The sequence below is a fragment of the Bactrocera neohumeralis genome, unplaced genomic scaffold (genome assembly GCF_024586455.1).
Source record: "Bactrocera neohumeralis isolate Rockhampton unplaced genomic scaffold, APGP_CSIRO_Bneo_wtdbg2-racon-allhic-juicebox.fasta_v2 cluster11, whole genome shotgun sequence".
Taxonomy (NCBI): domain Eukaryota; kingdom Metazoa; phylum Arthropoda; class Insecta; order Diptera; family Tephritidae; genus Bactrocera; species Bactrocera neohumeralis.
The window spans coordinates 9242323-9268284 of NW_026089624.1; the positions used below are offsets into that span (position 1 = coordinate 9242323).

Genomic DNA, 25962 nt, shown 5'->3' on the forward strand with positions numbered 1-25962 from the left:
AAGGACGATGTGACCAAAGATGCCTTTTATGAGTGCTTGGAGCGCACTTATGAGAGCTGCCCCCGCCACGATGTCAAAATCGTGCTTGGCGACTTTAACGCCAGGGTAGGCAAAGAAGGTATCTTTGGCACTACAGTCGGTAAATTCAGCCTCCACGAGGAAACATCCCCAAATGGGTTGAGGCTGATTGACTTCGCCGGGGCCCGAAATATGGTTATCTGTAGTACTAGATTCCAGCATAAGAAGATTCATCAAGCTACCTGGCTGTCTCCGGATCGAAAAATCACCAACCAAATCGATCATGTTGTGATAGACGGAAGACACGTCTCCAATGTTTTAGATGTGCGTGCGCTCCGAGGTCCTAACATCGACTCGGACCACTATCTTGTTGCAGCCAAGATTCGCACCCGCCTCTGTGCAGCAGAAAACGCACGCCAACAAACACAAGGAAGGTTCGACGTTCAGAAGCTGCTATCACTTCAGACAGCCGAACGATTTTCTACTCGGCTTGCACTCCTGCTCTCTGAGAGCACTCGTCAACAACTCGGTATAAGGGAACTGTGAGACGGCATCTCAAACTCCCTACGTACAGCTGCAACCGAAACCATTGGTTTTCGAAAAGTACAAAAGAACAGCTGGTCCGACGAGGAGTGCCGTGTCGCAGCGGAGAGAAAACAGGCTGCCTACCTCGCAACGTTACGATCGACCACAACACGTGCGGGATGGGATAGATACCGAGAGTTGAAGGGGGAAGCGAGACGCATTTGCAGACAGAAAAAGAAAGAGGCCGAAATGCGTGAGCACGAAGATCTTGATAAGCTGGCTGACAGGGGTATTGCTCGAAAATTCTGCGAAAAAATGCGGCGGCTTACAGAAGGCTTCAAGACCGGAACATACTCTTGTAGAACCCCCAAAGGTGATCAAGTAACCAATGCCTAGAGAATACTTAAATTATGGAAGGAACACTTCTCCAGCCTCCTGAATAGCAGTGAACGCGCAACGCCAGGACAAGGCGAACCCGATTCCCCAATCGACGACGATGGAGCCGACGTTCCATTGCCCGACCATGAAGAAGTTCGAATAGCAATTACCCGCGTGAAGAACAACAAAGCGGCGGGGACCGATGGATTACCGGCCGAGCTATTCAAACACGGCGGCGAAGAACTGATAGGGAGCATGCATCAGCTTCTTTGTAAAATATGGTCGGACGAAAGCGTGCCCAACGAGTGGAATTTAAGTGTGCTATGCCCAATCCATAAAAAATAAGACCCCACAATCTGCGCCAACTACCGTGGGATTAGCCTCCTCAACATCGCATATAAGGTTCTATCGAGCGTATTGTGTGAAAGATTAAAGCCCACCGTCAACAAACTGATTGGACTTTATCAGTGTGGCTTTAGACCTGGCAAATCAAAAACCGACCAGATATTCACCATGCGCCAAATCTTGGAAAAGACCCGTGAAAGGAGAATCGACACACACCACCTCTTCGTCGATTTCAAAGCTGCTTTTGACAGCACGAAAAGGAGCTGCCTTTATGCCGCGATGTCTGAATTTGGTATCTCCGCAAAACTAATACGGCTGTGTAAACTGACGTTGAGCAACACCAAAAGCTCCGTCAGGATCGGGAAAGACCTCTCCGAGCTGTTCAATACCAAACGAGTTTTCAGACAAGGCGACTCCCTATAGTGCGACTTTTTCAATCTGCTGCTGGAGAAAATTATTCGAGCTGCAGAACTTAATCGAGCAGGTACAATCTTTTATAAGAGTGTACAGCTGCTGGCGTATGCCGATGATATTGATATCAACGGCCTCAACACCCGCGCCGTTAGTTCTGCTTTCTGCAGGCTGGACAAGGAGGCACAGAAAATGGGTCTGGCAGTGAACGAGAGCAAGACGAAATATCTCCTGTCATCAAACAAACAGTCGTCGCACTCGCGTCTTGGCTCTCACGTCACTGTTGACAGTCATAACTTTGAAGTTGTAGATAATTTCGTCTATTTAGGAACCAGTATTAACTCCACCAACAAGGTTATCCTGAAAATCCAACGCAAGATTGACATTGCTACTTTGGACTGAGTAGGCAATTGAAAAGTAAAGTCCTCTCTCGACGAACAAAAGCCAAACTCTATAAGTCGCTCATAATTCCCGTCCTGCTATATGGTGCAGAGGCATGGACGATGACAGTAACCGATGAGTCGACGTTGCGAGTTTTCGAGAGAAAACTTCTGCGAAAGATTTATTGTCCTTTGCGCATTGGCCACGAAACATACAAGTAAATCTGAAATGGCTTCGGGTCAATAAAGTTGAGGTTATGTCGTGGCCTGGTCAGTCGGCTGACCTTAATTCCAAAAACAACTTATGGGCATATGTTAAAAAAGTTTTTGCTGACCGTAGACCATCAAATGCAAGGGAATTATAGAGCACAGTCCACGAGGCATGGCAGCAAATCCCGATGAAAAGGTGTCGTGATCTGATCGATCCCATGTCCCGCAGATCTGCTGCAGTAATAACAAAATGGCGGTTACTCTACTAAATATAAACTAAACTAACTTATATACTAGTCATAATTTCCAATTTTATAACTTTTGTTTTAGTTTTATTGCATTTTTTGATGCACTCCTATTATTTTGAACACCGAATTTTGGAGGTTTTTATTTAAATAATTTACTTTTGTACATTTACTGTGTATTACTAAAAATTGCATAATAAGACTGCGTAAAATGAACAAATCGTGGATAAAAGATAAATTAATAAAATTCTTGTTTTTGTTGAAAAACATAACTTTGTATTCTATATTGTGATGCACTCCTATTATTTTGAACACAACAGTATGTACATATCTTAACTTGCTTTTTTTTACATATGAGAACTTTCTTCAACTTGCTTAAGCGAGATACTTTAAATGTACATATGTATATATGTATGTGCTTTTCGATGCCGTGCGAATTAATTTGCTTAGTTCCATTCGACAACGGGTTGCACAAATAAATTCCAAATGCAGCTAACCTAGGGATAATGAGTTGGGTATGCCCTTCCTTTAAATTCAGCCCAGAAATAAGCGCAGAGAAAATCCATCGGGAGTTTGTAATGACGTAGAAGTTTTTAAGGATTTTAGATCATACATCATGAACTATCAATAAGGCCCTTTTCCCTGAGCCTTATAGTTATTTTATAATTGATGCTGAGGGTAGTCCTAAGATAATTTACCATATGAGCAAACTGTAGGAGAAACCATCCATTGAGGTGAATGTGGCCACCGGAATTTAGTAGGGGTATTCAGACCGAACTTGTTGATCTGGTAATTCGTTAGTTGAAACTTCGTAAAAACACTTAACTGTGAACATACTTTTTGCTCTACCTCAGTAGTGGGTGTAAATTTTAAATAGCTGATTAAATTTTATTAAGTACTTACTTTTGAAAAATTTGTCAAAAACTTTTTTTTGTGGACAGAAAATGTACTTTTTCACAATAAATCCAATTAACTTTTGAGTCAACAACGTAAAAGAAACAGCCGAGTGATGTTACCAAGTCTGGTACTTCGTTCCTCTGTAAAACGGTAAACTGTTAATTTTACAAAAACAAAACGCACATAAAAAACTACCGAGTAACGATTAAAGAATTAACTAAGCTGGTCCGAAAACCCAAATATATACATATGTATATATATACATAGCCAAACATATCTAGCCCCCAGGTATATGTACTCTTGAATTAGCTCATATTACTGGAACTAGGATTTTTTCATTCAGCATATCAATCTAATCAGTATATTCAATCGGGGGAAAGAAGCCAGCCTTGCAGAGTGACCTTATTTACCGTTCCCGCGACAGTGAGATCTAAGTAACCGAAACGTACCCACTTTTTTATCCGGCCAAGTATCGCAACTTAGCATAATTCCTCCAAATAGTGTCTTAATTTACTCTTTGATGTGCCTATTCATTATTCAATTCAGCTGTGATGCTTCTGTGGTTAATAAATGTCATAGCCGTTGTTGGAAGTCCTTCAATAAACATGGAAATCCGAGGTCGAAATGTCTTAACTTTTACTCAAATAATTGCTTGCATGTACAGACCGATAGCCATTGATGTTTGACCTTCCATAACTCGAACTCTTAAATTGGTAGCAGAAGTCAAATTTCCTTCTGTAACTAGAAGTCTCTCTAACTCGAAATTTTTTAGTGTATTATCGTGATTCGAGATAGGGAAGTTCAACTATATATCCATATAAGGTTAGGATTGTAATCTCCGATTTCAAAATTCTTCTTCTTAATTGGCGTAGAAACCGCTTAAGCGATTATAGCCGAGTTAACAACAGCGCGCCAGTCGCTTCTTCTTCTCGCTACGTGGCGCCAATTGGATATTCCAAGCGAAGCCAGGTCCTTCTCCACTTGGTCCTTCCAACGGAGTGGAGGTCTTCCTCTTCCTCTGCTTCCCCCGGCGGGTACTGCGTCGAATATTTTCAGAGCTGGAGTGTTTTCGTCCATCCGGACAACATGACCTAGCCAGCGTAGCCGCTGTCTTTTAATTCGCTGAACTATGTCGATGTCGTCGTATATCTCGTACAGCTCATCGTTCCATCGAATGCGGTATTCGCCGTGGCTAACGCGCAAAGGACCATAAATCTTTCGCAGAACTTTTCTCTCGAAAACTCGCAACGTCGACTCATCCGTTGTTGACATCGTCCAAGACTCTGCACCATACAGCAGGACGGGAATTATGAGTGACTTATAGAGTTTGGTTTTTGTTTGTCGAGAGAGGACTTTGCTTCTCAATTGCCTACTCAGTCCGAAGTAGCACCTGTTGGCAAGAGTTATCCTGCGTTGGATTTCTAGGCTGACATTGTTGGTGGTGTTTACGCTGGTTCCAAGATAGACGAAATTATCTACGACTTCAAAGTTATGACTGTCAACAGTGACGTGAGTGCCAAGTCGCGAATGCGACGACTGTTTGTTTGATGACAGGAGATACTTCGTCTTGCCCTCGTTCACTACCAGACCCATTTTCTGTGCTTCCTTGTCCAGCCTGAGAAAGCAGAACTAACGGCGCGGGTGTTGAGGCCGATGATATCAATATCATCGGCATACGCCAACAGCTGTACACTCTTATAGAAGATGGTACCTTCTCTATTTAGTTCTGCGGCTCGAACTATTTTCTCTAAAAGCAGGTTGAAAAAGTCGCACGATAGGGAATCGCCTTGTCTGAAACCTCGTTTGGTATCGAACGGCTCGGAGAGGTCCTTCCCGATCCTGACGGAGCTTTTGGTGTTACTCAACGTCAGTTTACACAGCCGTATTAGTTTTGCGGGGATACCAAATTCAGACATCGCGGCATAAAGGCAGCTCCTTTTCGTGCTGTCGAAAGCAGCTTTGAAATCGACGAAGAGGTGGTGTGTGTCGATTCTCTTTTCACGGGTCTTTTCCAAGATTTGGCGCATGGTGAATATCTGGTCGGTTGTTGATTTGCCAGGTCTGAAGCCACACTGATAAGGTCCAATCAGTTTGTTGACGGTGGGCTTTAATCTTTCACACAATACGCTCGATAGAACCTTATATGCGATGTTGAGGAGGCTAATCCCACGGTAGTTGGCGCAGATTGTGGGGTCGCCGATTTCAAAATCCCTAAATTAAAATTGGACATTTTTTCATACATGTGGGAAATATGTACATATGTAATATTCAGGGTTTGTCCGGAAAGTAATAGGACTGAGTCGATTAAAAAAATTTATTAAATCAATCGTTATAATTCTTTAAAAACTTTGAAAGTATGCTTGAGAGCCGAGGTGCAAGGAAACAAAAAAATCTGGGGGCCACATCTGCGATGTAGGGCGGTTGCGGAAGCGTTGGGATTCCGGCCTTGGCTAGGTAGCTGTTCACAAGAAAGGTGGTGTGAGCCGGGGCGTTGTCGTGGTGCAACTTGCAATCGGCTACGATGTCTTGTCGGACCCGATTGACCCTTTTTTGTTTTTCTTGAGGACTTCCAAGTAAAACTTGGCGTTGAAGGTTTGTCCAGGAGAAACAAATTCATGGTGGGCGATGCCTTTGATGTCAAAAAAAAAAACAATAAGCATAGTTTTCACTTTGGATTTGCGACCTCTTCCCGGCCCTCCAAAAAGGCCTGGTGCAACCGAAACACACCACTTCTTGCTAAAACAACATCTGGGTAAGCCTGCTTGATCATATCTTTGTCGCAGATTGACCGAGTTTCACATAGAATTTAATCGTGTACCTCTGCTCTAACGAACGCTGCATTTTCGGCTTGCACCACTCACAGAAACACATCGCGCGACAATGTTTGTCCTGACTCTCCAGGTGCTCTGAGACAACTGACTAGCCGCTCGTTCATTAGCTAGGAACACCCTCTACCGAATGCACCCTCTGAAGTACAGTTGCGGCGGAAGAAGATCAGTCCAATTATTTCCGGACAAACCCTGCATTATTTAATAAATATAGATAAGTGTTGTGTCGAACTTCTTGTCCTGTTACTTTTTGAGTTTGGCGATTAAAATGTTATGGAGCTTTTTATATTAGGTCTTTGTGTTTGGGAAGTGAATTTTTGGGGGTTTCGAACTGTATATCTATGCTTGTAGATTACTTATTGCAAACAACCGATAGATAAACAAAGCTATTAAAAGCTGAGTAAAATGTTGTGAGAGTTAAAAAAAGTGTTAATCATTAACGTAATAAAATAAATGAAACATGAAAGAGCTATATGCGTTGACAGTGCGGGTTGTATTATAATTGAACTGAAAGTAAAGAATTACAATATTTTTTTCGGAATTTCAAATAGAATTTTCACTTTCAGAGAAAAATGACTGTACATTTGTGAATTTCATCACCGTTAGATGGCTGAACGAACGTGCGTACGCGTGTCAACTACGACCCTTGCGGAAATCTCAATTTCCTTGTCTGATTCAAAAGCAGTTCGACTACAAAAAGAGCACATCAAAGTCGAAAGGGCGCAGCTGCAAAGACATATATACAAGTATGTATTCTTGACGAATTGAAGCGATTTGAAACTCATACATATGTACATAGGAAGTGATGTGATTCAACCATTCAACACCAACAATCGTCACTTCCATCGCCATTGTGCCCACAACCATTATCATTACTCCCACCATCAATCCACATAATCATAAGCAGCATCATCGCAGCGAGGGACGACTTTAACCTGCTGCACTATAGCCAACAGCACTAGCACCACGCCATGCGGCACGTTTTTAGGATTTTTTTTGGCCTTGGCATCGAAAATACTATACGTCAGCTATCACTTATGAATATATGTACATTTGTATATTCTTACCGCCAAACGCTTGCGGAAACATGTCGGGTGCACTAGAGCGAAGTGATTTTATTTTTTACTGGTTGCAATAAAAAAGGTGGGCGCTACGATGTAATTATACTATATTGGCATCACACAATTTTAGTAACTTACATTTCATAAAAGGTCTTTGGGAGGATCTTGAAAATTTATAACTAATTTTAACTACATAGTATATTTTTTAAGATGTATACACAAAGTTAAATATTTTTCAGTAAAAATTGTTTGCCGATATGTTGGCGTATCGTTGTCGATGCGGGAATTTCTTAGCCAAAAATTTCAATTATCCAACAACCAAAGCGAGAACCCCATGTCGGCAATAGCAAAGGAAATTATTTTGGGTGTGACAATAATTTAACGCAGAATTCGCTAGGTGTAATATACCAAATTTTTTCTGCTGGAATATACGGAAAATATGCAAATCACAAATCAAGAAATTATTGCATAATATATATACTGAATGTAACTCAACTAATTACTCAGACAGTTCTGATCACTACCATACAAACTGAGAGATCAAAATCATGTCCTTGCATTGAATACTTTTTTAATTCCGAGATATCTTCACGAAATTTAGCGAGGATTATTAAGGTAACGGTACAATTTCTGAAATAACTGTTCAGATTGGACTACTATAGCATATATATAACTGTCATAAACAACTGATGGATCAAAATCAAGGCAAAGATCTGTTTATATGTCTTGATAATATATGAAATGTACCTGAGAAATATTTCTTGAAACTTCAAAATTCGTTAGAGGGTGGAAAGTCCACACACCACTTGGCGGTTAGCATTTCTCTTTTAAGTAATATCAAACCGGAGGATGCAGACGTCTGCTGTACAGAATAACAATAAATTAATAAGTCGTTGGGATCATGTAAAATGTGCATTTATCTACAAATTCACAAATAAAACACAGTCAATAAGACAAGCGTATAATGGGCAATAACAACTAAATTTTAAGCGTTCATTAGAAGGGTGGGAGACGATTTGCAGCAACTCGCGCTGCTTTGGCACTTTTTGATAATTTCCTGTTGAACACACTTATGAGAACTTCCCAGCATGCCGCTTACATCCACCATCTAGACATCTCTTGCTGTTTCCAAGTCTCATTGTTGTTTTTCTGGATATCTTCGACGCACGCACTCGTTGGGAACAGATCGGCAGCATGCCGCAGTGGGTTGGCGATTATAGAACAGCTAGATGATTTAGCTATTTAAAATAATATATCCGTATCCGGTCGGCAATAGAAAACTCATGCTGCATGCATGTGCTCGCACCCTTACTGATGTTTTCACATTTCATGTAACAATTCACACCCACACAAATGCTACTTCAACCTAAAACATTTTAAATTTTCAAAAATAATGTTAATATACCATATGATATATAAGTATATGCCAAGAGGCATCTTTTTATCATTTTACTATACCTTTATGTAGACTAAAATCCCTTTTGTACCTATTACCGATTTCTTCATTCTTAGCAAATTGACAGCCAATTGAAAATAGTTATGTAAACGTGGCACTGCAGAGATAAAGAGATGTCCAACTCCTCTATCACTGGAAGTGAGACAGCAATTGCTAAACGTCAAAACCTACTGAGCTTTGACAGCTAATCGAGTTCAGTAGGTTTTGACGTTTATCAATTGGAAACGAGCGATAGCCAGATTGAAATCTTACCAAAAAAATATGTAAACGGAGGGATTTGTTGGATCGTCCAAAACTATAAGTGGTCTTACTTATACTTATACTTATAGTGGTATGTTTTACATTATAAAACCATACTACTAAAAGAAACAAAAGAGCACTACTCTAAACTATTGGTATGAAAAAAAAACTAATACTATATCAACACAGCTATTTTACTATGCTAATGACTACTAAAGACTCAACATAGGCTTAGGATTCTTTACTAGCGTGGACACCGCTTACGTGATTATAGCCGAGTTAACAAGGGCGTGCCTGTCGTTTCTTCTTTTCGTAACGTGGCGCCAATTGGAAATCCCAAAGCGAAGCCAGGTCCTTCTCCCCCTGGTCCCTCCAACGAAGTGGAGATCTTCCTCTTCCTTTCTTCTCCCGGCGGGTATTGCGTCGAATATTTTAGAGCTAGAGCGTTTTCGTCCATACGTATGACATGACCTAGCAGGCGCAGCCGCTGCCTCTTAATTCGCTAAACTATGTAAATGTCGTCGTATATCTCATACAGCTCATCGTTCCATGGAATGAGATATTCACCGTGGCCAACGCGCAAAGGACCATAGTTCTTTCGCAGAACCTTTCTCTCGAAAATTCGTTACGTCGAATCATCAGATGTCTACATCGTCCATACTTCTGCACCATATAGCAGGACGGGAATAATGACTTACTTATAAAGTTTAGTTTGTATTCGTCGAGAGAGGACTTAACATCTCAATTGCCTACTCTGTCCGAAGTAGCACCTGTTGGCAAGAGCAATCCTGCGTTGGATTTCGAGGCCGACATTGTTGTTGCTGTTAATACTGGTTCCAAGATAGACGAAATTATCTGCGACTTCAAAGTTATGACTGTCAACAGTGACGTGGGAACCTGGTCGCGGATGCAATGACTATTTGTTTGATGACAGGAGATACTTCGTATTGCCCTCGTTCACTGCCAGACCCATTTGCTTTGCTTCCTTATTCATTGTGGAGAAAGCAAATCTAACGGCGCGGTTGTTGGAGCCAATGATAACAATATCATCGGCGTACCCCAGCAACTGAACACTCTCATAGAAGAAGGTACCACCTCTATTTAATTCCGCAGCTCGAATTATTTTCTCCAAGAGTAGAATGAAGTCGAAAGGGAGTCGCCTTGTCTGAAACTTGGTATCGAACGGCTTAGATAGGTCTTTCCTGATCTTTTTGGGGATACCATTCAGACATCGCGGTATATAGGCAGCACCTTTTCGTCCTGTCAAAAGTTATCAGTTCTTTGTCGCCGTTTTTGAATAGCTTGGCTTGCAATCTATCGCTTTTGTTGTTCTTCAGACGGGTAATTGCTACTCTAACTTCTTTATGGTCGGACAATTGAACGTCTGCTTTATCGTCATGGATTTGAGAGTAAGGTTCGCCTTTTCTTAGCGCTATGTTTTCACTGTCGTTCAGTGAGGTGTTCCCTCCATAATTTTAGTAAGCTCTGGGCATCGGTTACTTGATCACCTCTGGGGGTTCTAAAAGAGTAAGCTGCGCATTTTTCGTATAATTTTCGAGCATATCCCCTGTCGGCCAGCTTGTAAAGCTCTTCATACTCACGCACTTCGGCCTTCCTCTTTTTCTGTCTGCAAATGCGTCTCGCTTTCCTCTGCAACTCTCGGTTTCTATCCCATCCCGCACGTGTTGTGGTCGATCGAAACGTTGCGAGGTAAGCAGTCTGTTTTCTCTCCGCTGTGACACGCCACTCATAGTCGTACCAGCTGTTCTGTCGCATTTTCCGAAAATCAATGGTTTCAGTTGCAGCTGTACGTAAGGACCTTGAAATACCGTCTCACAGTTTCTTATACTGAGTTGTTGACGAGTGTCCTCAGAGAGCAGGTGTGCAAGTCGTTCGGCTGTCGGTTGTGATTGCAGCTTCTCAACATCGAACCTTCCTTGTGTTTGTTGACGTGCGGGAGCGAATCTTGGCTGCAAAAATATAGTGGTTTATTTATGGTCCATGTTAGGACCTCAGAGCGTACGCACATCTCAGACGACATCTGGAGACGTGTCTTCCGTATATCAAAACATGGTCGATTTGTTAGGTGGTTTTTTAATCCGGAAACAGCCAGGTAGCTCGGTGAATTTTTCTATGCTGGAATCTAGTACTACAGATAATCATATTTCGAGCCCCGGCAAAGTCGATCAGCCTCAACCCATTTGGGGATGTTTCCTCGTGGAGGATGAATTTACCGACTGTTGTGCATTCTTTACCCACGGTGGCGTCAAAGTCGTCAAGCACGACGCCGTGGCAGGGGAAGCTCTCATAGGCGCGCTCCAAGCGTCCATAAAAGGCATCTTTGGTCAAATCAACCAGCCGGGCAGCAGCACCTTCTCAATTAAGGGATCGGACATTCCAGGTGCATGCCCTCATATCGTAATCTTTAATTCGTTTTCCATGGTCGTCTTCAAAAGAGGCGTCTCTCATCCGAGGCTGTCGATTAGTTTTCACTCGTAGTTTTTTTTACGTGGCAGGTCCCAAACCCAGCGCACAACCCTGTGGAGGGGATGTTTCGCTTGTGAAAGGCAATCCGAGAACTTTCCTTACTTGCGTGAACTTCTATACAAGACTCCATCCTCCTTAGGCTTAGGATTAACAACAGTTATTATTAATATACTTTTGATATCATTCACCCACTGTACATTTGTGGAAGCTTTATCCTTGATGGAGAGGGTGCGTCAACTTTGCAGCAATCGTCAACGCTGCCGTCTCCCTTTTGACTATTGTACAAGTTAGTTGAAGCGTGATCACTCTTAATTAAAAGCACGTGATCAATTTCGAAAGAGTTTATTATAAAATTTTTCTTCTTAACAATTTAGTACAGAATCGAATCGATGAGCATCGCAGTCAGTACTAAAGTGCCGAAATGAGTCGTAGTACAGCAACAAGGAACCTGCAATTAAACGTGGTGCAAACACTAAATTGAATCGGCTAAACGCGTAGTCACAATTAATATCGGCGCCCAAAACAAATAAATTTATTGAGTACATCTCCTTTAAACGCCGATGCCATGCATGTTGAGAGTTGTTATGGCAAGAGAAGTAGCACACCAGTAAAAGCCGCCTGCCTACCTATAAGATTTAATGACTGCATAATATTTCGATATACAAGGTGCGTTCCAAAGTAAACAGTACTTACAAAAAAAAACAGAACAAATGGTTTTTCGGTAAAATCAATTTATTTTAATCAAAATAGTATCCTTCTGCTTCAATATAGCTTTTTGCACGGTCTAAAAGCATGTAGAACGAGTGTTTTAGCCCGTTGGCCGGTATGGCCGCCAGTATGCCGGCGTAAGCCTTTTGAATGGCCTCTACGTCTGCATAACGCTTTCCTTTCATTGGAAAATGCATTTTTCCGAAAAGGAATCTAGCGCCCCCTAGTGGCGCCATCTATATGTCGACTGGTGCGTTAGAATTTGCTTTCTTTATCGAATGTCCAGTGAGAATTTCATGACATTTCATTGATTGGAAGTGAAGTTATTGCATTTTAAGTGTCAGTATGTTTGTGTTATCGGTGCGAAAATGTGCTTCGAACAAAGAGCCAACATTAAATTTTGTTTTAAATTGGTAAAACTTTTACCGAAACGTTTCAATTGATGAAACAAGTTTATGGCGATCAACATGTGGGCCAATCAAAATCCATGATTAACGGAAATTCCTTCGAAACTGTCAGTGAATTCATCAAAAATCAGCCGAAATCGTCATTGAAATTCATGGAAGTGGAATTGAACATCTCCAAAACATCGATTGATCGCATTTTGACCGACTATTTGGTCTTACGAAAGATGTGTGCACGGTTTGTTCCGCACAAATTGATTGACGACCAAAAATTGCTCAGAATCCAACATTCGATTCGACGCTTGTGACCGATTATTTGACCAAAAATCACATTTTAACCATTAACCACTCCCCGTATTCACCTGATTGGCACCGTGCGACTTCTTCTTTTGCGGGAAAAATGCATTTTCCAATGAAAGGAAAGCGTTATGCAGACGTACAGGCCATTCAAAAGGCTTACGCCGGCATACTGGCGGCCATACCGGCCAACGGGCTAAAACACTCGTTCTACATGCTTTTAGACCGTGCAAAAGCTGTATTGGAGCAGAAAGAGACTATTTTGAATAAAATAAATTTATTTTGCCGAAAAACTCATTTGTTATTTTTTTTTAAGTTCTGTTTTCTTTGGAACGCACCTTGCATGTATTTTATTTTAAAACATCGCCATTATATTAATTGGACACTTCTCGAAACCAATAAATTAGTGAAGCAAAAATTTGGGAAAATAACAAACAAATCGTTAACTTCGGATGCACCGAACCTATAATACCCTTCACAATTAAGCAAATTTTTATACCAAAACATGAATTGATTTTTATTAGTCAATTCGTATGACAGCTAGAAGCTAACATGTATTTGTTCGATCTGAATTTTTTTTTCGATGATTCCAGTGTTGCCTGCTATAATAATACATGCCAGATATCTTATAGAATAAAAAATTGTGGCCATTATCGGCGTCGAATAAACAATTTCTGGATGAAAAAAGAACGTGTGCGAAATTTCAGATCGATATCTCAAAAACTGAAGGATTAGTTTGCGTATTTACAGACAGACAGACGAAATGGCTAAATTAACTCAACTGATTATTTAGATATGTATATAGTATATACTTTGTAGGATCTCCAAAAACGTGTGTTAGTAAATTTCCAAATGTAGAAGGGTAAATATAAGCACCGGTCTTGTCGCGCATATGGCCTTTTTTACTTTGGCATGTAAATGGTATTTCTGCAGGGTGCCACGCTCCACGATTGATATCAAGAATTTATGAATAATCGCTTTTTGTTGTTTATTGGTGCGGCCGCCGCTCTTGTGGTAGGAGGTGGCAAAGGCGTGGCATTTGCATCCAGCCTGCTGCTGCTGCTCATACGGTGAGTTCCCCGTGGCGAGCACGAGGCATCGACTGAGAATTTTTCCAAATTGGTTGCAATTATATTTGAACAGAACAAAATAAAATTTGTTGCCGTCACCGCTGGACCGCCGCTGGACCAGGCATTCTAACCACTGGTTGTAGCGCAACAACCGCTATTTGTTCGTTAACCTTCTCCACAATTAAAACTGAACGGTCTGCACGTGCGCCAACTCAAAAGCGTCAAGTTGAACGGATGAAGCAAACGGCTGAATGACTGATCCAAATAATATAACGATATGGACAAATTCGCTAAACGGTTGATTTAATAGTGTGTTTTTTGAAGAAGAAAATACACATAGCAACGAGCACCCGTGAAAAACGAATACTCCAACATTCTACAATTTGCTTTCCCCTTGGGTCATTAATGACCAGTGGCACTGTAATATTAAATGGAAAGGTAAATGCTATGTCAACGAGATTATAATGCGTATGTTAGCTTTACACTTCATGCGATATTTTTTGCCTTTCCCCATCGATAGGGACAAATTTGATCAAAATATTAAGTTAGATTTGGTTCCCCAATGTCCAGCATATTATCACTTAATCAATTAATTATGATTAATGTATGATGAGCAAGAAAAAAAGTTAACTTCGGCTTCATCGAAGCTTCTCATTTTAATTTTTCATATCACAAAAATTATAAAAAATCTTCTTTAATTTGATTATGATCGGTCAGTTTCTATAGCTGCCTATAGTGATGATCATTTACATATGTATGTCCAGTGAAGTTCCCGACTGAAATTTTACGAACAGTCTTTATAGCCGGTAATTTCACGAACACATTGTTTTCATTATCAAAAAGCATTATCACACAAAAGCAATTCCTATAAGCGGAATTGAGAACGTTCCAATGACCAGGCACGGTCACTATATTTGGTAATTTTTCGTTAAAATATTGATATTCATTCACTAATGCCTGACATTGGTTCACATTTTTTAGTTCAATAGAAATATAGTTCTGAGTTGCAACTTCTGGCTCTAAGAATAAATTTTAAACATTCATTTCTGCCACGCTATGAGTTTTATGTGGACCATATACCCATTTTATGTCGTGGACCATGCAATTGATGGTATATATAGCCAATGCTTGGTAATACTTCAGTTGTTGCATTTATTTTATATATTGCTATAAGTAGGCTTACTTTTCATTTTGTTATACATACCTTATTTTTGTTACTTTAATATCTCAAAATAAGATAAAAAAGTTCTATATTTGCTTCTATGTATAAAAAATTAAAAAATCCAACTCAATAAAATTACCAACAAGTTTTACATATGTATATATATATATACATATATTTATTAAAAGATACCAAAAAATAATTTAGAATCCATTCCCTTAACAGACATTTTAAAATAGATTCCACGTGTTTCAAGTTTCTCTTATATTATTTCAAATATGTATAATCCCCAATACTTTATACTGGCCTTAATAACGTCTCTCAAATTCCATTATATATTGATGGAAGCGTTCTGCTTGTTTTTCTATATATTTTTTTGAGGGCCTATAAAGATTCCAGAATCTTCTCCACTCTGAAAGCTTTGGAAAAAAATTCCTCAAATATTTAAAAGATGATCACACAAGGGGGTCCATTTTTTGCTATGCTTCGTAAATTTTTACTTAAATCATACTTTTTCATTCTCATTTTGATAAATGCGCCGCAAATATGAGAAAACGAGTCATGGTATCCTTTACAACTTTTCGAAGACGTTTTTTACTCATTCTCTGCAATGTACATATACTTTTACATACTGTACACAACGAGCGATGCAAGCGACACTATCTCTCGTGCTCTTGCCTCTTTTGTGACGACAACACCGAAAACCAACACTATTTGTGTGCTGAAATCAAAAATAGATTCGATATATAAATAACTTCGATTTTTTTGTAGTATGTGTAACGACTGCCTTAAATAGTTGCAGAACTGCACTTCTTTATCTCAATAGTCCTCGTCCTTTAAAAAAACTCTGACAAGAAAAACACAATATAACATTTTTCCAATAAAAGCTACGAATAACTACGTATCTGAGGTGAAATGAATGCTTCGCTTATGCACATCCATTCATACTCTCATTTATGTACCGGGTTTTCCAATAAGGATGATATGATTTCTAAGTGTCGTTTCGGTCATTTGCAATATGTCATCTCTATTTTTTCAATTTCATTATGTTAAGAAATACGCAGGAATACATTTTACAAACTATTCAATTTTATTATGAAAATAATCGAACTTTTTTTGTACGTAATAATCGTCCCCTGTGGTCACAATTCGCTGAATCTTTGAAAATTTCCAGCGTACATAATGTTCACGTGAGAAAAAGATAAAGAATCGCCGTTTAGGCAAGTGTTACTGAAACCACTATTCGTCGATTCCAAAATGTTTGCAAGAATTGGGACTAACTCAAACCACAATCTGGAAGATTTTGAGAAAGTATTTGGGCTTTCATCCGTATGAAATTGTTCTCACTCGAGAACTGAAGTCATTTGACCATGATGTAACGTCTTGAAAACGATAACGGTTTGATAAGAAAATCAAAATGTCCAATAAGGCTCATTTTCATCTGAGTGGTGCGGTAAATAAACAAATCTGTAGATTTTGGTGCGAAGAAAATCTACAAATTATTTATGAGCAACCATTGCATTCATCTAAATTGACAATTTGGTGTGGTTTTTGGTCTGGTGGAATCATCGTTCCGTAGTTCTTTTGAAATGAAGCTGGTGATACCGTTTCTGTCAATGGAGAGCGGTATAGATCGATGATAACATTCTTTTTATGACCATAATTGGAAGAAATTGATCTTGATCTTATTCCAACGAAACGAGACTACGTGCCACACAGCGCGTGTAACAATCGAATTATTGCGAGAACAATTTGGTGAATCGATTACTTCAAGAAATTGTGATATTGAATGGACTTCAGAAACAGACTCTCTTCAGTCTTTAGAAGTCAATATTGAAAATGCTATTGATGATATACGATTTGATTTAGTGGAGAAAGTACTCGAAAATTGGGTTCACCGAAATCGTTCCTGCAAAAGAAGTCATGGAGGCTGTTTGAATGATGTTATTTTCAGAACTTAATTGTAACGATTGTGCTTCAGCTTTAGAAGCTTCAAAAAATTTATTTTTTTTGCTTAAATCTCTTTAAGGATTCTCTAAGAATATGTCTCCAAAGTTATAGATAGTAATTCGATACATTATCGAAGCTAGAGGTGAAATAGTGTCCGAGCGTCTAGCAGATATATGAGCGATTGGGCAAACTTTGACGCGCAATTTCTCGGTTTTTCATTTTTACGATTTTTCTTAAGGCGGACAGAATAGAAAAAACTAAAGGTCGTATGGAATTGAGGCAAAGTTTATTATCTTTGGTATTAAATTATCATCTATTTAGACTAAAAAAAACCAAGAAAAGTCAAGTTTGAACATATTTTTAACCAACATAAAGTTGAAATTTTTTGATCGAAAACCAATTTTTTTTTCAATTTTAAAATTTTTTTAGTATATTACACTATTTTTGGAATTTTCTTAGTTTAACTAAGGTTTTTTGAAGCCTTTAAAGAAGGCTCTCTCCTTAAATAGAAATCATTTGAATTCCCTTTAATTTTTCGTTAATTCTCAACAAGCTTGATAAGCTAGAAGAGCAAAATAGACTTACCTACGAACGTCTTACTAAACTAGAGAGACAGCACAGCGAAAATAAGGCGCAAAATTGAAGCCGATGAAAATTATGACCTGGAATGCAAATGGCCTGCTCAAACGTAGTAAAGAATTAGAGACATTACTCCATGTTGAAAAAATTGATATTTGTCTTATATCAGAAACTCATTTTACAAATGAGACTTTTGTTAGATTCAAAAACTGCAAGACGTATTGCTCGAACCACCCAAATAACAATGCGAGAGGGGGGAGTGCATAATTATCAGAGATAATATTCCCCACTACGAAGAAATTAATATAAGTATCCCAGAATTCCAAACTACGACCATATCGGTTGAATCTAGTTTCGGAAAAATAAGCATTACCACAATATATAGCCCACCTAGACACAATATTAAAATGGACTTGTACACAGAACTTATATTAAAACACCATGGGAAATTCATCATGGGTGGTGATTTTAACGCAAAACACTCACAATGGGGTTCCAGAGTTACGACACCGAAGAGGAGAGAGCTATTTAAAGCTGTTACGGCTACTGGATGCGACTTCATGTCTACTGGCAAGCCGACTTACTGGCCTTCCGACACAAGGAAATTACCTGACTTGATCGATTTTTTCATCACTCGACAAATATCCAAGACATACATCACTATTGAAAATGGATTGGACTTAAATTCGGACCACTCGCCAGAATATCTAATCCTAAATGGCCATATAAAAGAAATCGACATACCGCCTTATCTTTCTAATAGACATACGGATTGGGAGTATTTCAAAGTGATGCTCGACAAAAATATTGATTTTGAAGTAAATATAACAAGCCAAGATATCTTAGAAGATGAAGTTCATACATTTACGAAAGCTATTCAGGAATCGGCTTGGAAAAGTACACATGTTTCTAAACAAAAAAACTTTTATATTAAATATCCATCGGACATTTTAGATCTCATAAAGAAAAAGAGAAAACTACGTAAAAAATGGCAAATCACGCGATTTCCTCAGTATAAAACAGAACTGTACAATTTAACCAAGCTTCTCAGTACTAAAATAAAGTTATTCACGAATCAAAATATTTCTAATTATATTGAGAAACTAACGCCAAATAAACAATCCGATTATTCCCTTTAGAAAACAGTAAAAAATGCTAGGAAACCAATATTGTCAAATGCACCCCTCAGAAAGCCAAACGGATCCTGGGCCAAAGCGACGAAGAAAAAGCGAAAGTTTTTTCAGAGAAACTCGCTAAAACGTTTAGTCCTATTCTGTTCCATGGAACTTTACCTCAGATGGAAGGATCGCAATGCGTAGAAGAAATCCAACCAGCAACAATTAAAGAAGTGGAAAATATAATTAAAAGTAGATTTAAACCAAGAAAAGCGCCCGGTTTCGACTTGGTGACAGCTGAGGTACAGAAAAATCTAACACGGAAAGCATTAGAAAAACTTACATCGATAATAAACGCTTGCTTAAATCTCAGTTACGTTCCATTGTCATGGAAGGTATCTGAAATCATTATGGTACAAAAACCCGGGAAAAGCGCACAGGAAGCATCATCATATCGTCCAATCTCACTGTTGCCCATTTTGTCCAAACTACTTGAAGTTATCATAATAAAAAGACTTCAGAACATAATTGAAGAAAAGGACCTTATACCAATTCATCAATTTGGATTTAGATCGCAACATTCTACAATCGATCAAGTTCATCGAATAACAGATATAATTGAGGATGCGATGGAAAAAAAGCAAATTTGCACAGCTGTTTTTCTTGATGTATCTCAGGCGTTTGACAGAGTATGGCACCAGGGCTTACTTCATAAATTAGGACTTCTCTTCCCACAGCATCTAACTGAGCTACTTGCCTCTTACTTTAGCAACCGCTACTTCAGAATCAAGCAGGGACAATCATATACTATGTTACAGCCAATAAAAACAGGAGTACCCCAAGGAACCGTCCTGGGACCACTCTTATATATTTTGTATACTAGCGACATGCCTACGCCGGCAAACAGCACAATCGCCACATTTGCAGATGATACCTGCATCATTACTACTGGTAAAGTTTTGTAGAGTCGTCGAACAGAATGCAGTCTTCAATCAACCTAAATGTGGAATGGACACAAAAATGGAATATTACTCTCAACGAGTTGAAGTCAATACATATACACTTCACTAACAAAACTGATACGTATATCCCCTTATATATTGGGAATGAAGTAATTCCGTACTCCACCTCGGCGAAATAAAGTGGAAGGAGCATATACAAAGAAAAGTTGCAGAACTAAAACTAAAATACAACAAAATAAATTGGTTAATCGGCAAGAAATCACCTCTAACAACCTCAAATAAAATTTTAGTCTACAATCAAACGTTAAAGCCCATTTGGACATACGGAATTCAGCTATGGGGATGCGCTGCACCGTTATACATCGAAATGGTGCAAAGATTCCAAAATAAAGTTCTTCGAAAAATTGTAAATGCCCCGTGGTACATACGGAATTCAGATCTACATCGTGATCTTCACATAAAAATGGTTCGGGAAGTCATTCGCGAAACGGCATCGAAACATGTCACAAGGTTGCAAAACCACGTAAACGCTGAAACGCGACAACTAGGAGAGGCTAGAAATAGCAGGCGCAGATTGAAAAGAACAAAGTTCCATGATCTTCTAAGCAAATAACAAATATTATAATATTTAGTTTAAATACAAAGTTTAGTTTTGAAAAAGGTTCTTAATAGAGCTTTTATTGTTTTACCGTATATGTTATGAAAAATATTGCTTGTTAGTACATTTGTCACTAGTTGCAATTCGAATGAAATGTAAAACCATATCTTGTTACATTTCAATAAAACAAAAAAAAAATTGAATTCCCTTAAAAATTATTGTGTTTTTTTAAAGAAATATTGGAAAAAATTGTATATTTAATAAAATGAGTAAACAAGTTTATGTCCGCACAGTCATATCCATACAAAAGTATGTATGTAAATATGCCTTGCTCTTACATGGGTCGTATAATTACGAAATGATTTAATTTGTGTAATCCTCCAGTTGGCTTGTAATTACACAGCGGTTTACCATCGACATTGTTAATACTACAAACATAAACAATAACAACTACTAGACTCCTACTTTTGCAGCTAATTCCCCCACTAATCTCTCTCTCTTTTCCAGCTGCATATGTATGTATGTACGATATGTAAGCTGTATTCGTATGCACTCAATTAAATTGCAATAATAACGGTGTTAGTTTTTGTATACGAGTTCACAAACATACATATACATACAGTTAGTCACATAAGTAAGTATACACTAGGTGTGACGGGATTATTCACCTAACAGTTTTGTTAAATAACACAAAATAAAATAAAATAATGCTTTATTTACTCGAAAGAAACATAGGGATCATCTCCAGTACAAAAATATTTACAGAATGACTAAAATAAATGTTTTTTTGAATTTTATACAAAATCTGATATAAATTTATATCACAAAAGTAAGTATACGATAGATTAAGTGGTAGAAAAAGTAAGAAAAAGGCTGTATTAAAGTTATATTCTAATACTTGGTTGGATAACCTTTAGACTTAATAATAGCATTAAGTCGTGATGACATTGATTTCACCAAGTTTTGTGTTACTGCTGGCGGTATTTTTATTCCACTCCTCGTCAAGGATATTTTTTAGCTGATCCTTATTTTTTATCGAATGTTTACGTACTTGACGCTTTAAGTGTTCCCATAAATGCTCGATAGGGTTTGTATCCGGTGATTGTGGCGGTGTTTTCAATTGTTTTGGCACGTTATATAAAAGCCATTCTCGCACAATATTCGATGTATGCTTGGGGTCATTGTCTTGCTGGAAGAATGAATGACCCCTCCATGTTCAATTTAATAGCACTTTGTTTTAAATTATTTTTTAAAATGTTTAAATAACCGTATCGGTCTATAGTGTTCTCAACAAAACCAAATTACCCACCCTTTTGACGCCATGCACCCCCAAACCATGACCGAACCCCCACCATGCTTAACAGTGCCAGTCATATTCATAGGATCTAACTCTGCGTTAACTTTTCTCCATACCTATTCACGATCATCGCATCCACATATACTAAATTTGCATTCGTCTGAAAATATGACTTGGTTCCAGAATGTTTGGTCATGCTTTTCGTAATCTTTTGCAAATGCGATCCGTTTATGTCGGTTGACGGTACTCACAAACGGCTTTTTCCTAATACTACGTCCATGATAGCCAGCATTATACAATATACGACGAATAGTTTGGGTACTACAATGTTTTCCAATCTCATTTTCCATTTCAGATTTTAATTTAGGGGCACTAATTTTGGGATTTGTTCTTACTTTGCGTACAATTAAGCTATTTTCCCTATGACTAAAGACCCGTGGGCGACCGGAGCGCGACTTATTTGCTGTGTTTCCCACAGTTTTATATTTAGTAACGATCTTTTGTATTGTAGCAAAACTTTTATCTACTAAACGACCGATTTCACGTAAGGATTTATTTTCTTTGTGATAATTTATTATCAAAGTTTTCAAATCGTCAGAAATCTCTTTTCCTCTTGGTGCCATCGCTGAAAATTATGTCACAAAATAAAAAATATATATTTCTTCTATTGTTTAAACTCACTTTCTATTGTTTATTTAAATTGCTTGAACTTTTGTAAATCAAAACGAAAAATAAGATACATAGATTCACCAAGCAACCCACTCTGTATACTAACTTTTGTGATATAAATTTCATTCTCATCACCAACAAAGCCATGTGTGCCTAACGGGTTATAAAATTAACAGTTAAATTTGTGTGCTTATAAAACCGCATACCAATACGCAAATTCCTTTAAAATTTTTTTTGGATTATATTTTGGAGAAATGCGTTAATTCCAAAAAAATACAGTGAAAGCTCTATTAAGCGGACAACTCTATTAACTGAGAAAGGCTGGTAACCAGACATTGAGAAAGCAGCCTTAAATTTGTTATTTTTTCCAATGAAATTTATTTCTATGAACATATTAAAAATTAAACCTCAAGTACAATCCCTTGGATTCTTATACAGACAAAAAGGTTTCCCCTATATTCGTAAATAAAATGTTCGCTGTATTGAATAGTTTATTATATGAATAATAGTAGAAAATGTATACAACTGCAACGCGTGGCTGGATATTTGTAATATACTATATTTATATTATAGTACAATATATGTGCATAATAGCCAAAAATACCTTTTAAGGAAAAATGGGTGAAACCACCAACAATTCTTCTTATTATTCTTCAACAAGAAAAAACGTTAACTTTTGCTGCACCGACGCAATAATTACTCATTTATGTCATAGAAGAGTATTAAAAGTGTGTATCTTGATTTTGGTCGACCCGTTTGTATGGCAGCTATATGATAGCTGTCGTCCAAAATAAAAAACGTTCGGAGATTGTTATGTTATGTCAAATAATAATCTGTATAAAATTTTGTGTGATACTTTTGCAAATGAAAAAAGTTTTCCACACAAGGACTTGAGTTAGATCGGTCTGTTTAAATGCCAGCTACCTGCTTTGATGGTCTGCTTTAAACAATATAGTATTGTAACAATGATATTTATGTAATAGCACATCCAAAATACCTGGAAAGTGATGTTATTTTTCTTGTTGGTCTTGCCGAATGGAGCGAGAATATTATTTCAGAATTTGCCAAACACCCGCACTATTGCGCACTTTTAGCTCTATCCGAGCTATCAACCGATTTTTTATTTAAGAAGTGCTTAAGAAAAAGGAACTCAGACCTTTCGAATTATTGGATATATAGATGGCTTAATAAAGCTTAAGAGATTTATTTGTTTTTCTTTACTCTTTTTTCTTCTTTTTTAACTTTGGCGATATTTTCACACACTATTTTATTTAACGAGTTCTGATTTGTTTTGAATAGTATATTAACACCGAGTTTAACGAAAATTCTTCTCAAAAATCGGTTAAAAGTTTACTAAGTTATTCAACTTTTTATAAAAAAGAAATTTTTGTAAAAATATCGAACTTAATTTACCAATAAATATTTTTAAATGAAAAAATATGCCATAGATCGAAAATAATTTTTTAATCGATTTTTCTTAGGTCAGCATCGTCAGTTTCACGTTGTACTAACCAACAATATTCTGCCATCACACTTATTTATTATACCCTGAACAGGGTATATTAAGTTTGTCACGAAGTTTGTAACACCCAGAATTAAGCGTCGGAGACCCTATAAAGTATATATAGTATATAAGTGATCAGTATGTACGAATGTACATACGAACTAGTCCCTCAGTTTTTAAGACATCGTTTTTGAAATTTTGCAAACGTCATTTTCTTCTCAAGAAGCTGATCATTTGTCTAAACTGCCGATGTCGGACCACTATAACATATAGCTGCCATACAAACTGAACGATCGGAATCAAGTTCTTGTATGGAAAACTTTCACATTTGACAATGTAAGTATCTTTACAAAAGTTGGCACAGGTTATTTTCTAAGATAATAATGTAATCTCGGAAGAAATTCTTCAGATCGGCTTACTAAATGCATATGATATATGCAGCTGCTATACAAACTGAACTATCGGAATCTAGTGTTAGTATGGAAAACTTTTGCATTTGACAAGACATATCACGAAATTTGTTACAGATTATTTTCTAAGGCAACAATGTTATCTCCGAAGAAATTGTTCAGATCGGTTAAGCTGCCATACAAACTGAATGATCGGAATCAAATGCTTGCATGGCAAACTTCCTCATTTGACGTGGTATCTTCACGAAATTTGATATGAGATATTGTTCATAGAAATAATGTAAAATCGGAAGAAATTGTTCAGATCGGCTCAATATAGCATTTGGCTGCCATACAAATCGAACGATCGGAATCAAGGGCTTGTATGGAAAACTTTCGCATTTGACGTGGTATCTTCACGAAATTTGACATGGATTACTGCTTAAGGTAATAACATACAATCTCCGAAAATTGTTCAGATCGGATTTCTAAATCATATAGCTTCCATACAAATTGAACCCATAGTTACTAAAATAAATGCACCTGTGAAGGGTATATTAGCAGCCGAAGTTAACGTTTCTTCTTGCTTTTTTTCTTCAAAACGTTTTTCGATCACCTTTAAGTTTTATTAAGGCATCTATTTTTAATTCGATTGGTCTGAGTTTCTTCTTTCTTAAACCGTTATTAATTTAAAAAGCAGTTAATAATTAGCTAAGATATGGGCTAGTAGTGCATAAAAGTACGAAAAATCGGTTTTTTGAGATTAAGACGAGAATTTGGCGATGTTTGGTGAAGTCCAAATTTGGATTCTCATTGCAATCGACAATACCTACAAGAACAAGTAAGAAAGGGCTAAGGTCAAATGCACCCGAACATTTTATGCTCTTGCAAGTTGCAATATCCAAAGGATAGGAATTCAAGTTAAGAATTGACCCGATTCAACCGATTTTTGATACACTGAATTACTACTGCTTGTTGTAGAAAAAGGAAACCGTGCAAAATTTCAAAACGATATCTCGAAAACTGAAGGCAGCTAAATACTATAGTGGTCCGATATCCACTTAGCATGTTTTTGGCAAGAAAAGGATGTATGTAAAATTTGAGGTCCATACTTTCTTCTTCTTCTTAATTAGCGTAGACACCGCTTATGCGATTATAGCCGAGTTAACAACAGCGCGCCAGTCGTTTCTTCTTTTCGCTACGTGGCGCCAATTGGATATTCCAAGCGAAGTCAGGTCCTTCTCCACTTGGTCCTTCCAACGGAGTGGAGGCCTTCCTCTTCCTTTGCTTCCCCCGGTGGGTATTGCGTCGAATACTTTCAGAGCTGAAGTGTTGTCGTCCATTCGGACAACATGACCTAGCCAGCCCTGCCGCTGTCTTTTAATTCGCTGAACTATGTCAATGTCGTCATATATCTCATACAGCTCATCGTTCCATCGAATGCGATATTCGCCGTGGCCAACGCCCAAAGGACCATAAACTTTACGCAGAACTGTTCTCTCGAAAACTCGCAACGTCGACTCATCAGTTGTTGTCATCGTCCAGGCCTCTGCACCATATAGCAGGACGGGAATTATGAGCGACTTATAGAGTTTGGCTTTTGTTCGTCGAGAGAGGACTTTACTTTTCAATTGCCTACTCAGCCCGAAGTAGCACCTGTTGGCAAGAGCAATCCTACGTTGAATTTCCAGGATAAACTTATTGGTGGTTTTAATACTGGTTCCTAAATAGACGAAATTATCTACAACTTTAAAGTTATGACTGCCAACAGTGACGT

General features: G+C 38.1%; 1 protein-coding gene and 2 long non-coding RNA genes across 9 annotated transcripts in view; 2 read left to right on the plus strand and 1 right to left on the minus strand.

Annotated features, from left to right (window-relative positions):
• Positions 1-7435, plus strand: part of LOC126765696 (uncharacterized) — a 624074-nt gene extending 616639 nt beyond the window's left edge. For all 6 annotated transcript variants that reach the window (XR_007668534.1, XR_007668533.1, XR_007668531.1 and 3 more), the window contains 2 exons: positions 6804-6983; positions 7037-7435. The gene's annotated coding sequence lies outside the window, so the exon portion shown is untranslated. The remainder of the gene's footprint in view (positions 1-6803; positions 6984-7036) is intronic.
• The window catches only part of LOC126765830 (uncharacterized), an 84302-nt gene that overhangs the window by 7697 nt on the left and 50643 nt on the right, over positions 1-25962 (minus strand). The window lies entirely within an intron of this gene.
• Positions 23724-24837, plus strand: LOC126765794 (uncharacterized). Of its 2 annotated transcripts, none has more exons than XR_007668588.1 (4): positions 23724-23910; positions 24020-24132; positions 24195-24269; positions 24324-24837. It is a non-coding gene; the product is annotated as an uncharacterized LOC126765794 (long non-coding RNA). The 2 variants fall into 2 exon arrangements; XR_007668587.1 differs by having other exon boundaries at positions 24206-24269.